At 39.9% G+C, this 22,653-nt stretch overlaps 1 protein-coding gene across 5 annotated transcripts in view; it reads right to left on the reverse strand.

Moving 5' to 3' along the window:
- Positions 1–1,932: 1,932 nt before the first annotated feature.
- Positions 1,933–22,653, reverse strand: part of LOC128930325 (uncharacterized) — a 117,684-nt gene continuing 96,963 nt past the window's right edge. For 4 of the 5 annotated variants that reach the window (XR_013530476.1, XR_013530472.1, XR_013530474.1 and 1 more), the window contains one exon: positions 11,430–21,678. The gene's annotated coding sequence lies outside the window, so the exon portion shown is untranslated. Of the gene's footprint in view, positions 3,372–11,429; positions 21,679–22,653 lie in introns of those variants that run through there. The other variant, XR_008478253.2, reaches the window with a different exon arrangement.

A 22,653-nucleotide genomic window follows, 5' to 3' on the forward strand; every position in this document is an offset into this window, starting at 1 on the left:
CCCTCCCTCCCTCCCCACCTCCCTTCCTCCCTCCCCTCCTCCTTTCCTCCCTTCCTTCCTCCCTTCCCTCCTCCCTTCCTCCCTCCCTCCCTCCCTTCCTCCCTTCCTTACCTCAGAAAAATTTGATGAGATCCAGTGAAATTTACTGGTTTATAGAGTCAATCAGAAAGTTAGCAGCAGAGATGGGGGATGTATCAACCTCTGAGACCAGTGATTTCAGTCAGCTCACATGGAAAATCGTAAGACTGAAGAAATGGTCTCTGAAACTTGGGCAAACAAAATTGAGGAGAAATGTTTGGAGGGAACAGCACTCAGAAGTTTAATTTTTTTTATGTCTATGGTCTCAGGAGAAGTAGAAAGTCCTGTTGATGTCTGTCTCTTGCTAAATAATAAATCTTAGATCCTGACAAGGCACAATAAATACTGTCAAATTAGTGATTTGCATATAGACTTGCCCCCTGCTCTGAAGGCATCCTCTGCTTCCATAACAAGGCAAAATAATTAATGCTTCTGGTTATTCTCATTGACTATCATGAAACAAGTAGACTGTGAGTTGGGTGTTGCTGCAGCCATTCCCATTTGTAGATAATGAAATTGAGGTTTGGAAAGATGATGACATTTGCTAATTGTCACCCAGGTATGAGATGTTCCAGAGCCAAGTTTCAAAGCCTTGTTTTCTAACTGCAGCTTGATCTCTTCACCTCTTTATGATGTCTTATTAAAAATAACTAAACCAAAAAATTACTATTTTCTTGTGAATCATGCAGCATCTTTTTTTAAATTTTATTTTTAATTTTTCCTTGTACCCTTAGACAGTCAAGATTAACATCCTGGGAGTTCTGAGAGATAACTTCATCATTCCCACTACACACGGGTTAGATCTGACTATATAGCACTTGACCTGTCCAAGGCCAGCCAATCTCGTTAGTAAGATATGGAGATTTCTAAAACAAAGTGCTGTGCTTTTTTCAAGACGTTTCTGTCTCTCTGGATGTTTTAAATTCACAAAATATTATCTATATGGTGGTTTCAGCAAACACAACAAGATCACCTTTCAAAAAATGATAAGACATTACTAAAATCAAGACAATTGAAGTAACCAAAGAAGAATATGAAAGAAGGTTCCAGACTGTATTGGGCAAGGATGGCAAATGTGGCTCAACTTCCGGTCCAGCTCCAACCAATGACTCTACTCTGCCTGGAGGGCTTGCTAAGAAAGATCATGAGATTGCTTCTGATGCTAATGGAAAAGTGTCCTTTGATACTGAGTGAAGTGGGCTCCATGTTAGAACGGATCAATATGGCAGGAATGAACACGTTCTATTTGACTGTCCAGATGTACTCTTCTGTTTTCACTGCTCTGTGCCCGACTTCTGCCATCTACACCAGGGGATTACCTTACCCTCCAGCTACCAGTTGGGTTTGGCCAGTGGGAAACCCACCAGGGGATTGAAGGGAGGTGAGAAGAGATTGAGAATGTGTTATTGATTGTCCTGGTTTTTTTCCCTATGTGTAGCAAGGGGCTGACTTTGCCTCATCTAAGGAAAGCTGTAGCTTCTATCAGGAGACTCTCTACTCTTAGCTTTCTCTCTCTCCAGATCCTAATTATGGCTCCTCTCCCCTTTCTCCCTTAGTAGCCCTGGGATACTGCATGCTGCACCATGGCTTGTGGTTTTCGTACATGGTGCTGTACCTTTAGCAAATGCTCTCTTTATTAAACTCTCCAATTAGTGTGTGCCATAACCCTGACTTACAGAATGGCTGTGCAACATGGGGATGTACTAGAATCCCAGTCACAGGTGATTGAGGAGTCACCCACTGCCTTCTCTTGAAGGGGAATCCTAAGGGTAGGGATGAGAATGCCTTTTTCAATTCTCCACTTTCCCTCCCTCCCTCCCTCCCTCCCTCCCTTCCTTCCTTCCCTGCCTCCCTTTTTTCTTTGTTCCCTTCTTTCTTCCTTCTTTCCTTAATATGTGAATCATGTTGCTTTTTCCTGAACTTCAAGGCTTTGATTCAGTGGTGCTCACCTCTAGGAGTCCTAACAGACTCTTGGAACAGGAAGGATTTAACCATCAGCCTTTTATACCATAAAAATCTCAGCAATCCAGATCCCTGGGGACAGATTCTGAAATTAGATGTTGAGCTTCCTGAAGACAGGAATCGCTATTATTTATTTCTCTTTCTCCGGTTCCTGATGTACAATTTATACACAGTAAATGTTTATTGAGTTAATGAGTGATACTGGGTAATCTTACTATAGATCTAAGGCTTCTGCACTTAAAACACTGAAGCATTTACTTTTAACTGTTTTGAATGAAAAATATTTAAAAGCAAACAAACAAGCATACAAACAGACAAAACTATTGCTGCTATTTCAAGTACAGTATACAAAACATATTTGATTTTAAAAATAATTTGGAAATACCTTTATGAGCACAGATTATGCACTCTGCTTTAAATAAACTAAAGCTGTTAGGGAAACTGAGATGCACCAAGACACTTTGCCCCTGAACTAAATGTTCTGATGGCTTCCTATTTTATTTTATTTTATTTTATTTTATTTATTTTTTTTTTTTTTTGAGATGGAGTTTCGCTCTTGTTACACAGGCTGGAGTGCAATGGCGCGATCTCGGCTCACCGCCATCTCCACCTCCTGGATTCAGGCAATTCTCCTGCCTCAGCCTCCCGAGCAGCTGGGATTACAGGCACGCACCACTGTGCCCAGCTAATTTTTTGTAATTTTAGTAGAGACGGGGTTTCACCATGTTGACCAAGATGGTCTCGATCTGCTGACCTTGTGATCCACCCGCCTCGGCCTCCCAAAGTGCTGGGATTACAGGCTTGAGCCACCGCGCCCGGCCGGCTTCCTATTTTAAACCCTTATATCCTTAATTGCTTGTGTACCCATTTTCTCTCTTTCCAGTTACCATTTCTAACATGGTGTTGGTTTGAATATCAGATAGACAGTTGAATTCTGTGTAAAATAGCAGTGAAAACCCTGAATAAGTATGTGCAAATAAAGTGGAAATGGAATGAACTTTGCCTCCTCCAACTGTGCAGAAGCTTTTATACTTTGTTTCTTAGTTTCTAGATAATTTAAGAATGACATTAAATATGTAATGGCCAGGATCTCCCACCTGTAATGCCAGCACTTTGAGAGGCCGAGGCAGGTGGATTGCTTGAGCTCAGAAGTTTGAAACCAGCCTGGGCAACATGGTGAAACCCCATCTCTACAAAACAATAGAAAAATTAGTTGGGTGTGGTGGCAGGTACCTGTGGTCCTAGTTACTCAGGAGGCTGAGGCAGAAGGATCACTTGAGCCTGGGAAACGGAAGTTGCAGTGAGCTACGTTCATGCTAGTGCAATCCAGCCTGGGCAACAGAACAAGATCCCATGTCAAATAATAATAATAATAATAAAGATATGTGAAAATATTGATACCTAAGAATGACTTTGGAAAGCAAAACAAAACATCTGCATTATTTTTTCCAAGAAGGCCACAGATCACTTTGCAGCTCTTTGAAATGACATTGGAAATGACACTTTTGGGGAATTTTAAAGTCCATGTTGAAATCTCAGGTCCTTTAATATGGATTCTTAGTAGAGATAGAAATAATTTCAAATGCATAGCCTCTGATTGCCACCTGCGATTACCTGTATTTGGGAAGCTGTCCTCGAAGTAGTCAAGGAGTGACCATGTCAAGAATTGCTCTGGGAGAAGAGGGGATAGGAAAGCAGATTCTAGAATTGAGTCCCTTGTCTTTACTGTGTGTCCCAGAAAATCAAGCCCTCTCTGACCCTCAGCTTACTCATCTGTAAAATGAAAATTACCATATACTTGACAACAAACATTCCAGGTGGACATGTGAATGAAAAGAAGAAGAAAATACAAGAGCAGTTCATAAATGTAAATGTAACATAAATGTTCAGGTGTTCCTCATGATGATGGTAAGGATGAAGGCTTATTCCCAATACTGGCAGTGAATCTCATGTGCTGTCCTGGTCTTCTGGGAGAGAATTTTTAGAACAACCACAGGGAATTTGAAGTGCAACTTCCTATGAACTTAAGAATCAAGCCTGAATACCTTCTCTCTGGAAGTCTGCATATTCAGCCAAAGTCAATTTTACTTAGTCCATCTAACTTTCCTCCCCTATAACTGCCGCACTCGGTGATTAGGTCCAGAATAGGAATTATTTGTTCTAGGATGCTGCTGTGCTTCCTCCCATCAGTTTGGCAGCCAAGAGATGCTGAGCTAAGCTCTATTTTTTTTTATTGCATTTTAGGTTTTGGGGTACATCCGAAGAACATGCAAGATTGTTGCATAGGTACACACATGGCAGTGTGATTTGCTGCCTTCCTCCCCATCACCTATATCTGGCGTTTCTCCCCATGTATCTCTCCCCAATTCTGGACCCCCCGCTGTCCCTCCCCTATTTCCCCCGAACAGACCCCAGTATGCGATGCTCCCTTCCCTGTGTCCATGTGTTCTCATTGTTAAACACCAGCCAATGAGTGAGAGCATGCAGTGTTTGATTTTCTGTCCTTGTGTCAGTTTGCTAAGAATAATGGTTTCCAGGTTTATCCATGTCCCTACAAAAACACAAACTCATCATTTTGTATGGCCATATAGTATTCCATGGTGTATATGTGCCACATTTTCCCTGTCCAGTCTATCATCGATGGGCATTTGGAATGGCTCCAGGTATTTGCTATTGTAAACAGTGCTGCAGTGAACATTCGTGTGCATGTGTCCTTATAGTAGAATGATTATAATCCTTTGGATATATACCCAGTAATGGGATTGCTGGGTCAAATGGAATTTCTATTTGTAGGTCCTTGAGAAATCACCAGATTCTGGTTGAACTAATTTACACTCTCACCAACAGTGTAAAAGTGTTCCTATTTCTCCACATCCTCTCCAGCATCTGTTGTCTCCAGATTTTTTAATGATTGCCATTCTAACTGGTGTGAGATGGTATCTCAATGTAGTTTTTTTTTTTTTTTGCATTTCTCTATTGACTAGTGATGATGAGCATTTTTTCATATTTGTTGGCCTCATGTATGTCTTCTTTAGCAAAGTGTCTGTTCATATCCTTTGCCCACTTTTGAATGGGTTTGATTGTTTTTTTCTTGTAAATCTATTTTAGTTCTTTGCAGATTCTGGATATCAGCCCTTTGTCAGATGGGTAGATTGCAAAACTTTTTCCCATTCTCTTGGTTGCTGATTCACTCTAATGACTGTTTCTTTTACTGTGCAAAAGCTGTGGAGTTTGATTAGGTCCCATTTGTCTATTTTGGCTTTTGGTGTTTTGGTCATGAAGTCCTTGCATATGCCTATGTCCTGAATGGTTTTGCCTAGATTTTCATCTAGGGTTTTTATGGTATTAGCCATTGTGTTTAAGTCTTTAATTCATCTGGAGTTAACTTTAGTGTAAGGTGTCAGGAAGGGGTCCAGTTTCTGCTTTCTGCACATGGCTAGCCAGTTTTCCCAACACCATTTATTAAACAGGGAATCCTTTTCCCATTGCTTGTTTTTGTCAGGTTTGTCAAAGATTAGATGGTTATAGATGTGTTGCCTCCGTGGCCTCTGTACTGTTCCATTGGTCTATATCTCTGTTGTGGTGCCAGTACTATGCTGTTTTGATTACTGTAGCCTTGTAGTATTCTTTGAAGTCTGGTAGTGTGATGCCTCCAGCTTTGTTCTTATTGCTTAGAATTGACTTGGCTATGCGGGCTCTCTTTTGGTTCCATATGAAGGTTAAGGTGGTTTTCTCCAGTTCTGTGAAGAAAGTCCCTGGTAGCTTGATATGGATAGCATTGAATCTGTAAACTACTTTGGGCAGTATGGCCATTTTCACGATACTGATTCTTCCTAACCATGAGCATGAAATGTTTCTCCATCTGTTTGTGTCCTCTCTTACTTTGTTGAGCAGCGGTTTGTAGTTCTCCTTGAAGAGTTCCTTTATGTTCGTTGTTAGTTGTATTCCTAGGTATTTTATTCTCTTTGTAGCAATTGTGAATGGCAGTTCGTTCTTGATTTGGCTTTCTTTAAGTCTGTTACTGGTGTATAGGAATGCTTGTGATTTTTGCACATTGATTTTGTATCCTGAGACTTTGCTGAAGTTGCTTATCAGTTTCAGGAGATTTTGGGCTGAGATGATGGGGTCTTGTAAATATACAATCATGTCATCTGCAAATAGAGACATTTGACTTCCTCCTTTCCTATTTGAATACACTTTCTTTCTTTTTCTTGCCTGATTGCTCTGGCTAGAACTTCCAATACTATATTGAATAGGAGTGGTAAGAGAGAGCATCCTTGTCTAGTGCCAGATTTCAAAGAGAATGCTTCCAGTTTTTGCCCATTCAGTATGATATTGGCTATGGGTTTGTCATAAATAGCTTTCATTATTTTGAGATACATTCCATCAATACCTAGTTTGTTGAGGGGTTTTAGCATAAAGGGCTGTTGAATTTTGTCAAGGGCCCTCTCCGCATCAATTGAGATAATCATGTGGTTTTTGTCTTTGGTTCTGCTTATGTGGTGAATTACGTTTACAGAATTGTGCATGTTGAACCAGACTTGCTTCCCCGGGATGAAGCATACTTGATCATAGTGGATAAGCTTTTTGATGTGCAGTTGCAATCGGTTTGCCAGTATTTTATTGAAGATATTTGCATCTATGTTCATCATGAATATTAGCCTGAAGTTTCCTTTTCTTGCTGAGTCTCTGCCAGGTTCTGGTATCAGGATGATGTTGGTCTCATAAAATGATTTGGGAAGGATTCCCTCTCTTTGGATTGTTTGGAATAGTTTCAGAAAGAATGGTACCAGCTCCTCTTTGTATGTCTGGTAAAATTAGGCTGTGAACCCATCTGGACCTGGGCTTTGTTTGGTAGGCTCTTAATTGCTGCCTCAACTTCAGACCTTGTTATTTGTCTATTCAGGGTTTCAACTTCTTTCTGGTTTAGGCTTGGAAGGATGCAAGTGTCCAGGAATTTATCCATTTCTTCCAGCTTTACTAGTTTATGTGCATAGAGTTGTTTGCAATAATCTCTGATGATGGTTTCTATTTCTGTGGAATCTGTGGTGATATCCCCTTTATCATTTTTTATTGCATCTATTTGATTATTCTCTCTTTACTTTTTTATTAATCTGGCTAGTGGTCTATTTTGTTGATCTTTCCCAAAAAAATGGCTCCTGGATTTATTGATTTTTTGGAAGGGTTTTTTGTGTCTCTATCTCCTTCAGTTCTGCTCTGATCTTAATTATTTCTTGTCTTCTGCTAGCTTTTGAGTTTTTTTGATCTTGCTCCTCTAGCTCTTTCAATTTTGATGACAGGGTGTCGATTTTAGATCCTTCCTTGCTTCTCATGTAAGCATTTATTGCTATATATTTTCCTCTAGACACAGCTTTAAATGTGTCCCAGAGATTCTGGGGTGTTGTGTCATCATTCTCGTTGGTTTCGAAGAACATCTTTATTTCTGTCTTCATCTCATTTTTTATCCAGTCAACATTGAAGAGCCAGTTGTTCAGTTTCCATGAAGCTGTCCAATTCTGAGTTACTTTCTCAATTCTGAGTTCTAACTTGATTGCACTGTGGTCTGAGAGACTGTTTGTATGATTTACATTCTTTTGCATTTGCTGAGGAGTGATTTATTTCCAATTACGTGTTCAATTTTAGAGTAGGTGTGATCTGGTGCTGAGAACAATGTATATTCTATGGATTTTGGGTGGAGAGTTCTGTAAATGGCTATTAGGTTTGCTTGGTGCAGGTCTGACTTCAACTCCTGGATATCTTTGTTAATTTTCTGTCTCACTGATCTAATATTGACAATGGGGTGTTAAAGTCTCCCACTGTTAATTGTGTGGGAGTCTCAGTCTCTTTGTAAGTTATTAAGAACTTGCTTTATGTATGTGGGTGCTCCCGTATTGGGTGCATATATATTTAGGATCATTAGCTCTTCTTGTTGCATTGATCCTTTTACCATTATGTAATGTCCTTATTTGTCTCTTTTGATCTTTGTTGGCTTAAAGTCTATTTTATCAGAGACGAGAATTGCAGCTACTGCTCTTTTTTGCTCTCCATTTGCTTGGTAAATATTCCTCCATCCCTTTATTTTGAGCCTTTCTGTATCCTTGCATGTGAGATGGGTTTCCTGGATACAGCACACTGATGGATTTTGGCTTTTTATCCAATTTGCCAGTCTGTGTCTTTTGATTGGGGCGTTCAGCCAATTTTCATTTAGGGTTAATATTGTTATGTGTGAATTTGATCCTGCCATTTTGATGCTAGCCAGCTGTTTTGCCAGTTAGTTGATGCAGTTTCCTCATTGTGTCAATACGCTTTATCATTTGGTATGTTTTTGGAGTGGTTGGTACTGGTTGTTCCTTTCTACATTTAGTGCTTCTTTCAGGAGCTCTTGCAAAGCAGTCCTGGTGATGATGAAATCTCTGAGTAATTGCTTGTTCATAAAAGATTTTATTTCTTCTTCACTCATGAAGCTTAGTTTGGCTGGATATGAAATTCTGGGTTGAAAGTTCTTTGCTTTAAGGATGTTGAATATTATCCCCCACTCTCTTCTGGCTTGCAGGGTTTCTGCTGAGAGATCTGCTGTGAGTCTGATAGGCTTCCCTTTGTAGGTAACCCAACCTTTCTCTCTGGCTGCCTTTAGCATTTTTCTCCTTCATTTCTATCCTGTTGAATATGACGATTGTGTGCCTTGGAGTTTCTCTTCTTGAGGACTGTCTTTGTGGTGTTCTCTGCATTTCCTGTATTTGAATATTTGCCTGCCTTGCTAGGTTGGGGAAGTTTTCCTGGATAATGCCCTGAAGAGTATTTTCCAGCTTGGATTCATTCTCTTCGTCACATTCAGGTACACCTTTCAAATGTAGATTGAGTGTTTTCACATAGTCCCATATATCTTGGATACTTTGTTGATTCCTTTTTACCTTCTTTTCTCTAATCTTGCCTTCTCATTTTATTTCACTGAGTTGATCTTTGACCTCTGATATCCTTTCTTCTGCTTGGTCAATTCAGCTACTGAAACTTGTATATGCTTCGCAGAGTTTTGTGTTGTGTTTTTCAGCTCCATCAATTCACTTATATTCCTCTCTAAGCTGTTTATTCCATTAGCATTTCATCAAATCTTTTTTCAACATTCTTAGTTTCTTTGCATTGGGTTAGAACATGTTCTTTTAGCTCAGAGAAGTTTCTTATTGCACACCTTCTGAAGCCTGTTTCTGTCAATTCATCACACTCATTCTCCATCCAGCCTTGTTCCCTTGCTGATGAGGAGTAATGATCCTTTGTAGGAGGAGAGGCATTCTGGTTTCAGATATTTTCACCCTTTTTGCACTGGTTTCTTCCATCTTTGTAGATTTATCCACCTTTCGTCTGAAGTTGTTGACTTTCAGATTGGGTCTCTGAGTGGACGTCCAGTTTGTTGATGATGAAGTTATTTCTTTCTGTTTCTTAGTTTTTCTTCTAACAGGCCCCTCTGCTATAGGACTGCTGAGGTCCACTCCAGGCCCTGCTTGCCTGGGATCACCTGCAGCAGCTGCAGAACAGTAAGGGTAGCTGCCAGTTTCTTCTTCTGCTATCTCTATCCCAGAAGGATACCCACCAGATGTCAGAGTTCTCCTTTATGAGGTGACTCTTTGGATATAAGGGGGTCAGGGAGCTGCTTGATGAGACAGTCTGTCCTTTATAGGAGCTCAAGTGCTGAGCTGTGAGCTCTGTTCTTCATTCATAGCTACTGGGCAGGTATGTTTAAGTCTGCTGCAGCAGAACTCATAAACACCTTTTTGTTTTCCCCAGGTGCTCTGTCTTGGGGAATTAGGGCTTTATTTCTAAGTTTCTGTCATGCTTCTGCCTTTTTCATGGCTGCCCTGTCCAGTGAGGAGGCTGCATAGTCACTGTCTGCCTGCAGAGGTTTTGCTGAGTTGCTGTGTGCTATGCCCAGCTGCCATGTGAACTTCGCTATAGTCCTGTTTATACAGGTATAGTTAGAACCGTATCAGCACTGGTGGCCCACCTCTGTAATGGTGGTCTCTCTATGTAATGGTGGGCTGCCTCAGCAATGGCAGGCTGCCTCAGCAATGGCAGGCTGCCTCAGCAATGGCAGACTACCTCCATAGTGGTGGACTGCCTCGATAATGGCAGACGCCCCTCCCCCACAGAGCTGGCCCATCCTGGGTTCCATTGTGGTTTCTCTGAAACTCTCAGTCCAGAGCATTTCAGATTGCTGTATTTTTATGGGGGTGGGACCAGCCAAGCCTAATCACCTGGCTCCCTGCCTCAGACCCCATTTTTTTTTTTTTCAGTTGAATGAGCAACTCTGTCTTCCAGGTGTCCAGTCACCTGTTGAAATGTCACTGGGATCTGTGTGATTTTCCATGCTGCAACCCACTGCGCCAGCTGAAACAGTTGTGCTGTGATTCATGGCACTTTTTTGCCCAGGAATCTCCTGGCCTGGCTCCCTTTTTCAGTCCTCTTTTATATCAGTTGAATGGGTGACTCTGTCTTTCAGAAGCTCCAATCACCAGCTAAAACGGCTCCCAGACCCATGTATTTTGTGCAGAGACTCACTGCACTGGCCAAAACAGCCACACTGGCAACCTATGGGGCTCCTCCACCTGGGAATCTCCGGGTCTGTGGACAATAAAAATCCATTTGGAAATGCAGCATCCACTCACCCTCCCCAGTTTCGCTGTCAGCTGCAATCCTGAGCTGCTCCTAATTGGCCATCTTGAATCCATCCCCCAACCTCTATTCTTTATTGCAGTAATTATCTCATGCTAAGCTCTGATAAGGTTACCTTTCCTTTTCTTTCTATCGACTCTGATCTTTGTTTGACTTTAAATGCTACGTTAGAGTCATTTTCTAAGTGTCAGTTAATTTAACTTCTGTGTGTGTGTGTGAGAAATGGGAGTGTTATAAACAATAAATGAGTGGGGAATAAATAGATGATGAAAAATGAATGAATAATAGAACTGTACCACACAAAGAATGAACCTTAATGTATGCACAAAAAAAAATCATTTAGGAAATAAGGGGAATCCCAGGAAGGAAAGCAGATGGTGACAAGCAAATGTAACTGTATTACAAATGTATAAAGCAATCTCACTGAAGAGGGTGGAAGAAAAAGTTGCTGACCTAAGTGACTTTGGAGATCAGTAGAGTCCATAAGATCAAGGACAAAACAAACTACATATAAGCACTGTACTAAGATTGATAAATTTGTTTTCCATAGGGAAATAGGTTAAGAATTCTAATATTGCTATGCATGCATACTGGAGTTGAACAATTAAATAAATGGATGGCAGATGGAAGGAGCTAGGTTTCTTCCTGTTGGAGTAGAAATTTGCAGATAAGCAAGGATAGAAGGCTAGAATGATCCATGTGGTAATAGATTAGAATTGGAAACATCAGCAACTCATGTTTACTTTAATACATATACAGATAATTGCAGGTTGAAATATTTATAAGTATGTATACATGCAGTAATTACTACACACACACATATACACACACATATATTTTTTTTTGTTTTGCTCAGTCAAGCATGTCTTAAAAAATACAGCCCTCTAAAAATGGGTAAAACTAGCACTAGATCCTAGATCTTGGTTTCTAATACCATCCTCCAATAAAAAGAACGAGGACTTGTTGACGTGGTTAACTCTAGGACCAGGACAGGAAATATGCAAGATGAGCCTGGAGCAGAAAGTAAGGAGTCGCTCATATTAAAAAAAAAAAGAAAATCTCACATAGATGGGGTGATGTCAAAGGAGTACAGGAGCCAATTGAAAGAGCTCCCAGGAACCAACGCTGGAACAGTTTGAGGAATAAAATTAACTAGTGTTGAATGAAAACACAATACGTAAAATAAAAATCTGTGAGTTCATACTTATCTAAATACATGATTGAATGCGTTAATAAATGGAGGAGAGGATACAAATCTCTCGTGTGGAAGAATTTCACATAATTTATCTACATAAATTTTCTACCCTCAAGGAGGGAGAAAATCACTGTCTTCCAAGGTCTATGGTATGAGAAAAGGGAAAAATGTATGTTTCAGTGGAAAATCCTGACGAAACTACCTCAGCCAGGTGTCCAAGGCCAACATCAATGGTTATAACTTGATGAAAATGGTACTTTACCATTCAGGTCTTCCCCTCAAGACCCATAACCCTAATCTAACAATGAGAAACACATCAAATCACTATAGTGGATCATGCAAAATGCCTGACTGTTCCTCCCCACAACTGTCAAGATCGTCAAAAGAAAGGAAAGTCTGACAGATTTCCACTTCCCAAAAGAGCCTAAGAAGACATCACAATAAATGTAAATTGATATCCTATATTAGATCCTGCAGCAGAAAAAGGGTATCAAACAAAAACTTAATTAGGGACTTTAGTTACTAATAATATATAAATCATGATTCATTAATCATTACAAAGATGTGATACTAATGCAGGATAGTAATGGGGGACAATGGGTGCAGGGTACTTGGGGACTTCCTGTATTCTAAACTTTTTTGTGAATTTGAAACTACTCTAAAAATAAAGCCCCTCCCCACCATTTTTAAAATGACTAAACAGTTACTAATTTAGCCTTACAAATTATTGTGCAACAAATTATTGCATGCTTACTAAGTGCCAGGTGCTGCTATACTTGGATACCTTGTGCCTTTATTTGTGTGTTAATTCCTTTAATGTCAGAGCTCATAGAGCTATCATGGATATGAAATGTGATAATACAAATACAGTGATTAAGCAGTGGCTGGAACTTAGTAGGCCCTCAATGTTTCTTTGAAGTGGTGGTGGTGATTGATTATGATGACTGGATTTTGCTTTTATAAAAAATCATAATTTATAGCACACTCTGATGGAATTTGGCATAAAGGTGACTCCCCGTTTCATCTGAGGCTGGTCTAGCAAGTGTTTTTGGATAGGGTGAGTCCTAAAGGGTGACTAACAGTTTGTGGGGTGAAGGCAGAGTGAAGGGAGATGCAGCATTCTTGCAAAGGGACCTAGGAGGCCTAGAAGTATTCCCAAGAGAGGTCTTTTCTTTTTTTAATTTCTTGTTTTTTTATAAGACAGGGTCTCGATCCATCAGCTAGGCTGGAATACAATGGTATGATCATAGATCACGGCAACCTCAAACTCCTGTACCAAAGAAAGTCAGCCAAGTATTCGGGATTACAGGCAAGTGCCACTACACCTGGCTATCTTTTTTTTTTTTTTTTTTTTTTGGCATTTTAAGTTTTGGGGTACATGTGAAGAACATGCAAGATGGTTGCATAGGTACACACATGGCAGTGTGATTTACTGCCTTCCTCCCCATCACCTATATCTGGCATTTCTCCCCATGCATCTCCCCCAATACCCGACCCCCGCTGTCCCTCCCCTATTTCCCCCCAACAGACCCTAGTGTGTGATGCTCCCCTCCCTGTGTCCATGTGTTCATTGTTCAACACCCTCCTATGAGTGAGAACATGGAGTGTCTGATTTTCTGTTCTTGTGTCAGTTTGCTGAGAATGATGGTTTCCAGGTTCATCCATGTCCCTACAAAAGACATGAACTCATCATTTTTTATGGCCACATAGTATTCCATGGTGTATATGTGCCACATTTTCCCTGTCTAGTCTATCATTGATGGGCAATTGGGATGGCTCCAGGTATTTGCTATTGTAAACAGTGCTGCAATGAATATTCGTGTGCTTGTGTCCTTATAGTAGAATGATTTATAATCCTTTGGATATATATCCAGTAAAGGGATTGCTGGGTCAAATGGAATTTCTATTTGTAGGTCCTTGAGAAATCGCCACACTGTCTTCCACAATGTTTGAAGTAATTTACACTCCCACCAACAGTGTAAAAGTGTTCCTATTTCTCCACATCCTCTCCAGCATCTGTTGTCTCCAGATTTTTTAGATAATCGCCATTCTAACTGGTGTGAGATGGTATCTCAATGTAGTTTTGATTTCCATTTCTCTAATGACCAGAGATGATGAGCATTTGCTCATGTGTTTGTTGGCCTCATCTACGTCTTCTTTGTAAAGTGTCTGTTCATATCCTTTGCCCACTTTTGAATGGGCTTATTTGATTTTTTTCTTGCAAATCTGTTTTAGTTCTTTGTAAATTCTGGATATTAGCACGTTGGCAGACAGGTAGATTGCAAATATTTTTTCCCATTCTGTTGGTTGCCGATTCACTCTAACGACTGTTTTTTTTACCGTACAAAAGCTGTGGAGTTTGATTGGTCCCATTTATCTATTTTGGCTTTTATTGCCAATGCTTTTGGTGTTTTGGTCATAAAGTCCTTGCATATGCCTATGTCCTGAGTGGTTTTGCCTAGATTTTCTTCTAGGGTTTTTATGATGTTTGATCTAACATTTAAATCTTTAATCCATCTGGAGTTAATTTTAGTGTAAGGTGTCAGGAAGGGGTCCAGTTTCTGCTTTCTGCACATAGCTAGCCAGTTTTCCCAACACCATTTATTAAACAAGGAATCCTTTCCCCATTGCTTGTTTTTGTCAGGTTTGTCAAAGATCAGATGGTTGTAGATGCGTTGTGTTGCCTCCATGGCCTCTGTACTGTTCCATTGGTCTATATCTCTGTTTTGGTACCAGTACCATGCTATTTTGATTACTGTAGCCTTGTAGTATTCTTATTCAGCTTTGTTCTTTTTGCTTAGAATTTGCTTGGCTATGCGGGCTCTCTTTTGGTTCCATATGAAATTTAAGGTGGTTTTCTCCAGTTCTGTGAAGAAAGTCCCTGGTAGCTTGATGTGGATAGCATTGAATCTGTAAACTACTTTGGGCAGTATGGCATTTTCACGATATTGATTCTTCCTAACCATGAGCATGGAATGTTTCTCCATCTGTTTGGCAAAAAAAAAAAAAAAAAAGGATACAATCAGTTTGAGCTTATAAGGCTGCTCAGGTTAGCCTTGAACTTATGACCTCGCCTTCGCAAGTACCACGACCTCCGGTGGGAGCCACTTTGGACCCCTATATCCTCTCTTATTTTGTTGAGCAGCGGTTTGTAGTTCTCCTTGAAGAGTTCCTTTACGTTTGTTGTTAGTTGTATTCCTAGGTATTTTATTCTCTTTGTAGCAATTGTGAATGGCAGTTCATTCTTGATTTGGCTTTCTTTAAGTCTGTTATTGGTGTAGAGGAAGGCTTGTGATTTTTGCACATTGATTTTGTATCCTGAGACTTTGCTGAAGTTGCTTATCAGTTTCAGGAGATTTTGGGCTGAGATGATGGGGTCTTGTAAATATACAATCATGTTGTCTGCAAATAGAGACAATTTGACTTCCTCCTTTCCTATTTGAATACACTTTCTTTCTTTTTCTTGCCTGATTGCTCTGGCTAGAACTTCCAATACTATATTGAATAGGAGTGGTGAGAGAGAGCATCCTTGTCTAGTGCCAGATTTCAAAGGGAATGCTTCCAGTTTTTGCCCATTCAGTATGATATTGGCTATGGGTTTGTCATAAATAGCTTTTATTATTTTGAGCTATGTTCCATCAATACATAGTTTGTTGAAGTTTTTTTTAGCATAAAGCGCTGTTGAATTTTGTCAAAGGCCTTCTCTGAATCAATTGAGATAATCATGTGGTTTTTGTCTTTGGTTCTGCTTATGTAGTGAATTCACGTTTATAGACTTGTGTATGTTGAACCAGACTTGCATTCCCGGGATGAATCCTACTTGATCATAGTGGATAAGCTTTTTGATGTGCAGTTGCAGTGGTTTGCCAGTATTTTATTGAAGATTTTTGCATTTATGTTCATCATGGACATTGGCCTGAAGGTTTCTTTTCGTTCTGAGTGTCTGCCAGGTTCTGGCATCAGGATGATGTTGGTCTCATAAAATGATTTGGGAAGGATTCCCTCTTTTTGGATTGTTTGTTTCAGAAGGAATAGTATCAGCTCCTCTTTGTATGTCTGGTAGAACTCGGCTGTGAACCCATCTGGACGTGAGCTTTTTTTGGGTGGTAAGCTCTTAATTGCTGCCTCAACTTCAGACCTTGTTGTCGGTCTATTCAGGGTTTCAATTTCTTCCTGGTTTAGTCTTGGAAGGATGCAAGTGTCCAGGAATTTATCCATTTCTTCCAGGTTTAGTGGCTTATGTGCATAGAGTTGTTTGAAATAATCTCTAATGATGGCTTGTATTTCTGTGGAATCTGTGGTGATATCCCCTTTATCAGTCTTATTGCATCTATTTGATTATTCTCTTTTCTTTTTTATTAATCTGGCTAGTAGTCTGTTTATTTTGTTGATCTTTTCAAAAAACCAGCTCCTGGATTTATTGATTTTTTTAAAGGGTTTTTTGTGTCTCTATCTCCTTCAGTTCTGCTCTGATCTTAGTTATTTCTTGTCTTCTGCTAGCTTTTGAGTTTTTTTGGTCTCGCTCCTCTAGCTCTTTCAATTTTGATGACAGAGTGTCGATTTTAGATCTTTCCTTGCTCCTCATGCGGGCATTTATTGCTGTATATTTTCCACTAGACACTGCTTTAAATGTGTCCCAGAGATTCTGGTATGTTGTGTCTTCGTTCTCATTGGTTTCAAAGAACATCTTTATTTCTGCCTTCATTTCATTGTTTATCCAGTCAACATTCAAGAACCAGTTGTTCAGTTTCCATGAAGCTGTGCAGTTCTAAGTTACTTTCTCAATTATGAGTTCTAACTTGATTGCACTATGGTCTGAAAGATTGTTTGTTATGATTTCCATTCTTTTGCATTTGCTGAGGAATGATTTCCTTCCAAGTATGTGGTCAATTTTAGAGTCGGTGTGATGTGGTGATGAGAACAATGTATATTCTGTGGATTTTGGGTGGAGAGTTCTGTAAATGGCTATTAGGTTTGCTTGGCCCAGGTCTGACTTCAAGTTACAGATATCCTTGTTAATTTTCTGTCTCATTGATCTGTCTAATATTGACAATGGGGTGTTAAAGTCTTCTACTATTATCGTGTATGAGTCTAAATCTCTTTGTAAGTCATTAAGAACTTGCTTTACGTATGTGGGTGCTCCTGTATTGAGTGCATATATATTTAGAATCATTAGCTCTTCTTGTTGCATTGATCCTTTTACCATTATGTAATGTCCTTATTTGTCTCTTTTGATCTTTGTTAGTTTAATGTGTATTTTATCAGAGACAAGAATTGCAGCTACTGCTCTTTTTTGCTCTCCATTTGCTTGGTAAATCTTCCTCCATCCCTTTATTTTGAGCCTCTGTGTATCTTTGCACGTGAGATGAGTTTCCTGGATGCAGCATACCGATGAATTTTGGCTTTTCATCCAATTTGCCAGTCTGTGTCTTTTGATTGGGGTGTTTAGCCATTTCACATTTAGGGTTAATATTGTTATGTGTGAATTTGATCCTGCCATTTTGATGCTAGCTGGCTGTTTTGCCCATTAGTTGATGCAGTTTCTTCATTGTGTTGATGCTCTTTGCCATTTGGTATGTTTTTGGAATGGCTGGTACTGGTTATTCCTTTCTATGTTTAGTGTTTCTTTCAGGAGCTCTCATAAAGCAGGCCTGGTGGTGATGAAATCTCTGAGTAATTGCTTGTTCATAAAGGATTTTATTTCTCCTTCACTTATGAAGCTTAGTTTGGCTGGATATGAAATTCTGGGTTAAAAGTTCTTTAAGAATGTTGACTGTTGGCCCCCACTCTCTTCTGGCTTGTAGGGTTTCTGCTGATAGATCTGCTGTGAATCTGATGGGCTTCCCTTTGTGTGTAACCCGACCTTTCTCTCTGGCTGCCCTTAGCATTTTCTCCTTCATTTCTACCCTGGTGAATCTGATGATTATGTGCCTTGGGGTTGCCCTTCTTAAGGAATATCTTTGTGGTGTTCTCTGTATTTATGGACTTGAATATTGGCCTGCCTTGCTAGGTTAGGGAAGTTTTCCTGGATAATATTCTGAAAAGTATTTTCCAGCTTGGATTCATTCTCTCCATCACATTCAAGTACACCTATCAAACATAGATTATGTCTTTTCACATAATCCCATATTTCTTGGAGACTTTGTTCATTCCTTTTTACCCTTTTTTCTCTAATCTTGCCTTCTCATTTCATTGAGTTGATCTTTGACCTTTGATATACTTTCTTCTGCTTGGTCAATTCCACTGTTGAAACTTGTGTATGCTTCCAAAGTTCTCATGTTGTGTTTTTCAGTTCCATCAATTAACTTATATTCCTCTCTGAGTTCTTTATTCTCATTAGCATTTCATCAAATCTTTTTTCAATGTTCTTAGTTTCTTTGCATTGGGTTAGAACATGTTCTTTTAGCTCAGAGATGTTTCTTATTACCCACCTTTTAAAGGCTGTTTCTGTCAATTTATCACACTCATTCTCCATCCAGTCTTGTTCCCTTGCTGGTGAGGAGTTGTGATCCCTTGTAGGATGAGAGGCATTCTGGTTAAAGGTGTTTTCACCCTTTTTGCACTGGTTTCTTCCCATCTTTGTGGATTCATCCACCTTTCATCTTTGTAGTTGTTGACTTTCAGATTGGGTCTCTGAGTAGACATCCAGTTTGTTGATGATGAAGTTATTTCTTTGTTTCTTAGTTTTCCTTCTAACAGGCCCCTCTGCTGTAGGACTGCTGAGGTCCACTCCAGGCCCTGCTTGCCTAGGGATCACCTGCAGCAGGTGCAGAACAGTAAGGGTAGCTACCAGTTTCTTCTGCTATCTTTGTCCCTCTGTGCTTTCACTTAGAGTTGCAATCCTGAGCTGCTCTTAATTGGCCTTCTTGGATCCATCCCTCACCTGGCTATTTTTTTAAAGAAATTTCTATTTTTTTGTAGAGATGGGGGTCTCACTATGTTGCCTAGGCTGGGAGAGTGGTCTTTAATGGGGACTTCAGCTGCATGTGACTTTCTTTTGCCCCAGCACATCATAGAAGACCAAAAGGTGGGAAGAAAACTAAAGCTAGAATGGTGAACCATGACCAGACCCTAAAAGGTATTGTCTGCATGGCTAGGCAGAATGAGCATTCTTCTGTGGATGATGGGGAGCCATTGAGAATACCGGGTCATAGAGAGATGCAATTATATTTACATTTTGGAAAGACTCACTCTGGCTGCAGTGTGGAGTGGGATTGGCGCATGACCAGGTGGAATGCTGCAAGGCCAATGAGATTGAAGCTGTTTGAAAAGCATGATACTTTCTTGGGGGCAGCTATAACCCTCTAACTTCCTAAGCTAACCACAGTTTTGTGAAGTGCTTTATCTAAATGGTCTCTTTTTATGTGTATTAACTGTAAAGGTAGAAACTAATTTTGGCACAGAAGTGCATGTGTGAGGCAGAGTGAAACATTTCCTTTATGACTGATCCTTGTTCCAGCCAGCCTTGCCAGGAGAAAAGAATGCAAGCTAGAATTGAAAAATCAGTAAAACTTTAGAAGTTGCCATTTTAAAGCATCTTTCTCTTCTTAGTCAGGAAACCATATTATGTTGTAGAATCTGAGGTTTTTACTCATCTTCTCACATGCGTTTACCACGGCCTACTAAAAACTATACAAGCTACCTAATATTCTAGTTATTCCTTGGTGGAATGGACAGGAAGCTGAAGTTATCGTCTGGCCATCTGAGTTCTTGTCCCAGTTTGGTAAGAACTTACCAAAGATGCAACTTTCTATGGTCTCTCCATGTTTTGGAGTCTGCTTAAAAATTTTCTTAAGTAGAAGATATATCTCAAGATATATACCACCATCATCAGTACCACCACCACCATCACCACTAAACTTACCATCACCAACATCAACATAAACGGCTTTCCACCTTGACTTCTATATAACAGGTTTTGGTGAGTATTAAATGTAACCATGTAGAGAAAAACATCTTGAACTTGGCTTCAAAAGATAATGTATATAATATCTAAAGTGGCAGTGTGGAAACTTTGATTAAATTCAGTTCCTGGCACGTAGTAGGTACTCAGATGAATGCAAGTATGGCAATATATTATGGCCTTCCCCTCCCCCCTACTAAGTGATGCATACTCTGTGATTTGGAACAAGGCATATATGTGGATTCCTGGTTTTCTTATATAGAATAGACTAATAAATGTAAGCAGACTTACACCATAAGCACTGGAACAACTTTGGATTTGTTATTAGCAGAGATTTTAGCTATGTCATGAAACATGTTCATGACTTTGTAGAATGAACTTGCTCATTCATAATTGAATCCATTGGGAAACAAGGAGATTGTCTGTCTATGTATGCATGTATATATCATGCTTCTATCATCTATCTCTTCATTAATCAATCATCCATTCATAATCTCTCTCTTTCTCTGTCATTATAAATATCATTTTCTTTTTCCCCAGCTATAGGTTCTGTGTTGTCCTTTGTGCCCAGGACCAAATTCTCTTCATCACAGACTTCATGTTTTGCTCACATTACCCTAAATTTCTAGGTGTTATCAATTCCCTTCTCTCCATGCCAAACTGCCTGAGTCTCAGACTTGAGCAGGCTTTCATTCTCATAGGAAAGCCAGTTGCCTTTTCAATAAAAATGTTTTTTTAAAAAAACAAAAACAATACAAATAAAAATTCCTAATAAATAGACTTCTAAACACAACTCAGAAAAAAGTGGTATCCATAGAATATTTCCTTGGGCTTCTCTCAAGCCATGAGGGCTACCTGTTAACCCCTCTGTGGCAGAAACTTATTGGTTTTCTCTGCCGCAGCATGTAACACAAGGTTTGGTATAAATAATACATATTTGTGAAGTAAATATTCCCTCTGTTAGAATCTCAGGATTAGACTGGGATCCAGGGATACCTTAGTGCTTTGCTATTGGGAGAATAATCCATGGATCAGCAGCATTGATAAAACCTAGGAGCTTGTTAGCAATGCAGAATTCCATGCTCTGTCTTGAACCTATTAAATCACCACCTTTATTTTAACGAGATTGAGGTGATTCATTTGAGAATCACTGATCTTATCCACTGGTGAAAAGTTGTGAATCTTGAAATTGATAGTAATGATAATAGTACTTTATGGAATTTTTCTTAGAATGAAAGCATGACTTTCTTGAAAAGCCTCTAGCATAGTACCTTGCACATGGTAAAAACGAATTGTGGGGTTTTTTTCTCCTCTTTTTCTTTTCTCCCAGCCTATAAATGTTGCCTTTAATAGTAGGTCTTCTGAGGATAATGAGTGGCTGATGGATGGGAAGGGGGGTTCCAATACACAGAATGAGCATCCAACAGGGAATGGGTAAAACACTAGAGGACATATGAAGCCCTGTGTTTCTCAGTATACATCTAAAGTGACCACATGTCATCATCCAAACCAGGACACATTTGAGAGTAAAAGAGGTCACTTTTATAATTTAACTGGCACCAGGGACATAAACTGGGGCCAACCCAGAAGAACCAGGGTATATAACAACCTACAGAAGTCCATCTTCCATCTAACAAGTACAGTTGAAATCAGATGCAAATTTCTCTATGCTTAGGCTTGGAGTGTCTTTGTCCAAAACCAGGAAGGCCATGAGGTAACTGATGGGCATGCAGGTACTCTTGGCTCCCATCCCAAGAAGACTTAACACTGTATTCCAAAATTGGTTAAAGTTTGATGCCACTGCATTGTGGGAGATGCTCCGCTTCCTCGGCTGTTATTTATGGTGCAGAGAAAAGAAACCACATTGATGATGGATCTGCTTTTATCGGATAAAAATGGGAGGAACAGTGAAAGATCATGGTGAGATATTGTGCAGGATTTCAGTAGAACACTTTAAAAACATATATTAGAGAAAATGAATTTTTCACTGGCTAAAACGTATCCATTTACAGTTGGAGCATCCATATATTTATGAGTGTTTTAGCCCTCAAAATAGTAACCCAGGACAGAATAACAAACAGTTTCTTAATAGCCCTAATTTATCAGGCTAAGCAGTTTAAGAAAAATAAATAAAAAGAAATAGGAATGCAAGGGGGTGGGGAGTGAAAGCTGGAATCTGAAATACTGGAAATGATACCACCCAAAATGTTATTCCAAGTCTGTTTTCCTTACCCCAGAGAAAGCCACTTTTAAAGTGGCTTTAAAAGCATCTGAAGTTGGACCCTGACTGGGAGAGGAAAGGCAAGGATAAAGAAGCAGCTTGGCCAGGCCCGGTGACTCATGCCTGTAATCCCAGCACTTAGGGAAGCCATGGCAGGCAGATCACCTAAGATCAGGAGTTCAAAACCAGCCTGGCCAAAATGGTGAACCCCGTCTCTACCAAAAATATGAAAATTAGCCAAGCATGTTGGTGCATGCCTGTAATCTTGGGAGGCTGGGGCAGGAGAATCGCTTGAACCCAGGAGGTGGAGGTTGCAGTGAGCCAAGATAGTGCCGTTGCACTACAGCCTGGGCAATAATAGCAAAACTCCATCTCAGGAAAAAAAAAAAAAAAAAAACAGCTTTTTGGTTAAACATTGTTCTGAGTGTTTCTGGATGACATTAACATTTGAACTGGTAGACTGAGTAGAGCAGGTCATCCTCTGTAATGGGGGCCGGCCTGAATAGAAAAGGCTGAGTAAGGGAGAAGTTGCTGTCTCTGCCTAAGTGTCTTCAAGCTGGGACATTTGTCTCCTTCTGCCTTTGGACTTGAACTCAGACTGGAACTCTTCCATCAGCTCTCTTGTGTTTC

This window comes from Callithrix jacchus, chromosome 20, assembly GCF_049354715.1.
Source record: "Callithrix jacchus isolate 240 chromosome 20, calJac240_pri, whole genome shotgun sequence".
Classification (NCBI taxonomy): Eukaryota; Metazoa; Chordata; class Mammalia; order Primates; family Cebidae; genus Callithrix; species Callithrix jacchus.